This window comes from Diplotaxodon limnothrissa, linkage group LG1 (assembly GCF_057381915.1).
Source record: "Diplotaxodon limnothrissa isolate DT_005_m linkage group LG1, D_limnothrissa_male_GT1.1, whole genome shotgun sequence".
Classification (NCBI taxonomy): domain Eukaryota; kingdom Metazoa; phylum Chordata; class Actinopteri; order Cichliformes; family Cichlidae; genus Diplotaxodon; species Diplotaxodon limnothrissa.
Window position 1 is genome coordinate 18,771,544 of NC_140596.1, and position 6,614 is coordinate 18,778,157.

Sequence of the window (6,614 nt, forward strand, 5' to 3'; positions counted from 1 at the left end):
TGCGTGTGGCTCAGTATCACGCAGACCCTTAGACTTTGCACTGGGGTTCTTACATGTGTGCAACATATAATCACCAAATACTTCAGTAACCTGCACATGTGCTCAACTCTGGAGGGCTTCATGACTGGATGCCAAGAACTAGAATGTAGAACAGTTATGAGATGCGCCATCTTCCCCATCCTATTCGTAGTAGCCTTTGAGGTAATTCTCAGGGGCCAGGCAGATAGAGGCATCAAGTTACCATCAGGTGGAGGCTTCCACCACTACGGAGCTATATGGATGATGTGGCAAGCATCATTCAGACAGCACTATGCATGACTTCTGCAAGAGCTTCTTGCTTGGGCGAGCATGACAGTCAAGGCAGGAAAGTCAAGAAGCCTATCAAGAAGGAAAGGCATACTGCATGCAGGGAACATCTTTGTTGCAGGAGAGGAGCCCATTCCCCGCCTGAATGAAAAACCACTGCAAAACCTAGGAAGGCACTACCCCACGGAAAATAGAAGGTGTGGTGCTAGCAGCACATCCTATACGAACAGGTCATGTGGACAATAAAGGTCTGCAAAATTTCCTTTTCAGGAGTCAGCAGGAATCATGGCCTGGCAAACAGCTACATCAGTAAGTGGCTAGATGCACGCACACGCACAACACAGTAAAAGCAGACCTCAATAGAAAAAATAAAAACACACACTGGAATACTTTCATGGATTGGCCTCCTGAACATGAACATTATTGAAACAGTGTGGGATCATCTTGATAGAGAACAGAACAAAAGGCAGCCAATATCCAAAGAAGAGCTTTGAATGTGTTTCAAGAGGCCTTGAAGGCCACTTATGTTTTAATAAAATACTACACTTCTAGTGTTAAGATGATCAAGCAAATCAAAGATCTGGGCCACAAGACTTTACCTCCTCCACTAAAACCAAAAAAAAGAGCTGAGAAAGAAAGACTTTTACAACAACATAGAGAAAGATACGCCAACAAAATGCACACAGGAAGGTAAGAACAGAGGGGCTCAGAATAAATACAAAAAATAACTAAAAATCTGATTCGAAGCATGTGGAATGAGGCACTGATAACCTGGAGAAAGAAAGGTCCCAGGACATTCAATGATCCGATGAAAGTGAAAACACAGAGCACAGGGAGGGAGAGGGAAAAGATAAACACACAGTTTGGATAGTCCTGTGCCACAGGGACAACGACTATCAGGGTAAGAGAGATGCAGTGTTTTCCAATAATCTCCAAGCTTAACAGATTCCTGAAGAGTGAGACTGACCCACAGGCACAATAACAATATCAATATCAGGTAGAAAGCCTCAGGAAGAAAACAAAAACAAAAAAGCTGCTAACAGAACGTTATAGCAAAAAAAACCCTGTGTTCTGGGGCAGAAAGCTTAGGATGGATTATAAGCTTCACACATATTTTTTTTAATTATCATAAGCTCCTGACATGGATCTGAACATGTGACAAGTTGCAAAACCAGAAATGTAAAAACACTCGAACCTCAGCGAAACGTAGACATGAATGATCTGCACCAACCAAACTGCTGCCCAGCTCCAACAAGCTACTGCTTGACGTTAATACTTTCTGAAATACATCTCAGACTTTCACAATACTTTCAATGGATTTTTGGCTTATTGTGTTGCTTGTGTGTGAGCAGCTGACCGAAGCATTGTGGCTTCATACTTCCCCACAAGCAGCTAACGGCATGATGCAGGAAAGTACAGGGTTACTGGTGAAGTAATGCACTGCCGCAAAGACTCTGAGAAAAGTTTATAGTGGTGGTGTCTTGTAACCATTATTGTTTTTTAGAAGAATAGTTTTAAACAACACCAGACTGTAAACACGGAGGGTGCATGTTGCATATAATGCAAATACTCCTCTTGTTTTTTAACACCACAGTATGAAGCCAGTCTCACGTCATTACTTTCATTTATGACTTGGTTGGTGTCTGGTGCAACCACCGTGCTGTAAATTCATTGGGGTAATTATTCTGGCCATACATCATCAGATACACTCATTATACAGGCTGCAGGGAAGACAAAGGGACACAAACATACACACACACACAAAAATGCAGCTCTGCTCAGAGTTGGTTGTACAGACCACAGAGGAAATGTCAGCTTTTATGTTTAGTTACAGAGTCAACAAAGAGCTGCAGACCACGCTCTTAGTTAGAGACTACTCTTCATGTTTGATGTCCTAATGTCACCTCATGCTGCCACTTCTGCAGCAGACTTTATATTATGTTGTAATGCTGTACCTGTGAGTTACTTTAAATGAAAGCTGTTGAAAGGATGGAAAGTACATTGACTCGGATTCTGAACGTTGCAACTCTGACAAAAGAAAAACGCAGAAGTGCAACAAAAGAGTTTTGACACTTAAATTGCAAAACCGTTTAGCACGATCGTGATACCGACTTTAAAACCCCCCAAAAAACATTCAAACCGTGGCGTTTTATAGTGTCAAATCTTTACGTGCATTGTTTTTACATCAGCAGTTTATTTCTCAGTGAGAGCGGTTTACTGTTTCTTCTCTGTATTGTGGTGTGGCTGAGAGAGAGTTAACAGTTTTGTGCTGTCTGGACATAATTTGCTTACCATACAAAGAACGCTGAATAATGAAAACTACTACAGACTAGCTCCAAAACTGAAAACCTACAGTAAGCAGAGCCAAATATGGGCATACTCTGGGCCCACAGCTGCCCAAACTATGCCCTTACCTTAGGTGTAAATGGTTCATATATAGCGCTTTTCTACTCAGCACTCAAAGCACTTTATGCAACTCATTCACACTTTTTTTTCTATTCTCTTCCTATATAACATGCACACACACATTCATACTTCTACAGATGCATCAGAGAGCAACTTGGGGTTAGTGTCCTGCACAAGGACATTTGGCATACAAACTGGAGGGATCTAACCATTAAAATTCCAATTAGCTGATGGCCTGCTCCACCACCTGAGTTAAGGCAACCCCAAAGATGTGGGGTGCCCCACATATGCCCCATGGTCCATTATCGCCACCAACTGGTATGGAGTGTGAACCAGAAAGCTACTTTAAGCAGTTCACTCATTCACGAGGTGTCTGTGAAGGTTCTCAGTCATCCAGGTCATCGTAGTCAAAGGAGCTTGGAAAGAAAAGCGTCTGGACTTCTTTAAGTTGCTTGAAGACGTTTCACCTCTCATCCGAGAAGCTTCTTCAGTTCTAAGGTCAAATGGTGGAGAGTCCCAGATATAAACCTAGTGGGAGTGACCCCCCACAGAGGGACAAAAGGACCCCCTGATGATCCTCTAATCGCCTGAGCCAAGGTGTGAAACTGGGCGTGGGTCCCAATCAGCCAGAGTTTCGGGTGTGTTCATTGTGAAACCTTATCATGCGAATTCCTGAGGTCAGATGGCCCAGGATGTGAGTGGGCGTTAAGGCGTCTGGGAAGGGATCTCAAAACTGGATTATAGATGGCAGAGAGTTGGTGTCGTAAACCCCCGCCTCTGTTCAAAGATGGTCGCTCACAGTGGACATAGATGGCTTCTTTCACTCCTCTTTCGAACCATCTGTCCTCTCTGTCCAAAATGTGAACATTGGCATCCTCGAAAGAGTGTCCTTTATCCTTAAGATGCAGATGGACTGCTGAGTCTTGTCCTGTGGAGGTGGCTCTTCTGTGTTGTGCCATGCGCTTGTGAAGTGGCTGTTTGGTCTCTCCAATGTAGAGGTCTGGGCATTCCTCACTGCACTGTACAGCATACACCACATTGCTAAGTTTGTGTTTTGGCGTTTTGTCTTTCGGGTGAACCAGTTTCTGTCTAAGCGTGTTGCTGGGTCTGAAATACACTGGGATGTCATGCTTGGAGAAAACTCTCCTGAGTTTCTCTGATACACCGGCTACATAGGGGATGACAATGTTGTTGCGTCTGTCCTTCTTATCCTCCCTCGCTGGTGTCTGGTCTTCTTTTCTGTGCCTCTTTGCTGACTTTAAGAACGCCCATTTAGGATAGCCGCACGTTTTGAGTGCTTTCATTTACATGTGCGTGTTCCTTCTTTTTACCTTCAGGCTTAGAGGGAACACGTTCTGCCCGGTGGTGTAGGGTCCTAATTACTCCAAGTTTGTCTTCCAAAGGGTGATGGGAGTCAAAGAGGAGGTGCTGGTCCGTGTGTGTGGGTTTCTGGTAAACTTCGATGTTGAGTTTGCCGTTCTCTTCAATGTGCACGGCGCAGTCCAGGAAAGGCAAACAGTTGTCCTTTGTGTCTTCCCTGGTGAACTTGATGTTTTTATCCACAGCGTTAATGTGCGCAGTGAAGGATTCCACTTCTTGTGTCTTGATTTTGACCCAGGTGTCGTCCACATATCTGTACCAGTGGCTGGGTACTCTTCCTTTGAAAGAGCCAAGAGCCTTCCTTTCCACTTCCTCCATGTAAAGGTTGGCTACAATAGGTGACACGGGGGAGCCCATGGCACAGCCATGTTTTTGTCTGTAAAAGCCTTCGTTGTACTTGAAATATGTAGTGGTGAGGCAGAGGTCTAACAGTGTGCAAATCTGATCGGGTGTGAAGTTGGTCCTGTCCTCCAAGGAGCTGTCTTCTTGTAGTCGTTTTCTGACAGTCTCCACGGCCTCCGTGGTGGGTATGCAAGTGAAAAGAGAGACTACATCAAAGGACACCATGGTTTCATCTGGATCCAGGGTAAGTTTCTGGACCTTGTCGGCGAAGTCGGTGGAGTTCTTGATGTGGTGTGGGGTGTTCCCCACGAGAGGCGCAAGGATGGTAGCAAGGTGTTTAGCAATGTTGTAAGTGGCTGAGTTTATGCTACTGACTATGGGTCTGAGTGGGACAGCTTCCTTGTGGATTTTAGGAAGTCTGTAAATGCAGGGTATGGCATCCCCTGGGTAAAGGCGGTGATATGTAAGGCGGTCAATAATTTTGTCCTTTTCAAAGTCTTGAAGGCAAGCTATAACTTTCTTTTTGTAGCTGCTTGTGGGGTCTCGCTTTAAGGCTTCGTAGGTATTGTTGTCACTGAGGAGAGTAGTGATCTTTGTATGGTAATCTGTAGTGTTTAGGACCACGGTGCATCTTCCCTTATCAGCTGGTAAAACAGTGATGTTGTGGTCCTTTGCTCAGGGAAGCGACGGCCTTCTTTTCCTGTATTGTGAGGTTGGATGGAGGGACTTTGGCACTGGAGAGCGTGGCTGAGACTTTCATCCTGATTTGCTCTGCTTCTGTCTGTGATAATTTATTAATCCGTATGGCAGATTCTGTGGCTGTGATGAGGTCCACTATGGGCAACTGTTGTGGAGAAATGGCAAAATTGAGTCCTTTGGCTAATACTCTCTTTTCAGGTTCAGTGAGAATCCTGTCTGAAAAGTTCTTAACCCATTTCTCCTGACTGGCATCAGGTGTGTTTTCTTCTCTGGGTTGTGTAGGTTCAGGATGAGGAGTGTGTGTTTTTGAAAGCAAGGTGTGAAATTTCCTGCGTTGTCTTTCTTTTCCTTTAGAGTGTTGGGCCCGCTGAGCCTTGTCCACAAACTTGTAAACCTCTTCTAAGATTGGAGAGGGTAGAAGGGTTTCCAGTTCCTGCAGAGTCTGGCTGATCTTGATCTGGAGGGCATCTATAGTGAAATGGACCTGTCTTATCCTTTCACTTAAAAGGTGATTTTGTGCTCTCTGTAGAATCAACTCTGCTTTGTCTACATCTTAGGTTGAAACCTAAGATGTAGACAAAGCAGAGTTGTTCCTAAGAGCCTGCGCCTTGGATCCACTGTCAGGGGATACAGAGCAGACTTGATTCTACAGAGAGCACAAAAATCACCTTTTAAGTGAAAGGATAAGACAGGTCCATTTCACTATAGATACCCTCCAGATCAAGATCAGCCAGACTCTGCAGGAACTGGAAACCCTTCTACCCTCTCCAATCCTAGAAGAGGTTTACAAGTTTGTGGACAAGGCTCAGCGGGCCCAACACTCTAAAGGAAAAGAAAGACAACGCAGGAAATTTCACACCTTGCTTTCAAAAACACACACTCCTCATCCTGAACCTACACAACCCAGAGAAGAAAACACACCTGAAGTCAGTCAGGAGAAATGGGTTAAGAACTTTTCAGACAGGATTCTCACTGAACCTGAAAAGAGAGTATTAGCCAAAGGACTCAATTTTGCCATTTCTCCACAACAGTTGCCCATAGTGGACCTCATCACAGCCACAGAATCTGCCATACGGATTAATAAATTATCACAGACAGAAGCAGAGCAAATCAGGATGAAAGTCTCAGCCACGCTCTCCAGTGCCAAAGTCCCTCCATCCAACCTCACAATACAGGAAAAGAAGGCCGTCGCTTCCCTGAGCAAAGACCACAACATCACTGTTTTACCAGCTGATAAGGGAAGATGCACCGTGGTCCTAAACACTACAGATTACCATACAAAGATCACTACTCTCCTCAGTGACAACAATACCTACGAAGCCTTAAAGCGAGACCCCACAAGCAGCTACAAAAAGAAAGTTATAGCTTGCCTTCAAGACTTTGAAAAGGACAAAATTATTGACCGCCTTACATATCACCGCCTTTACCCAGGGGATGCCATACCCTGCATCTATGGACTTCCTAAAATCCACAAGGAAGCT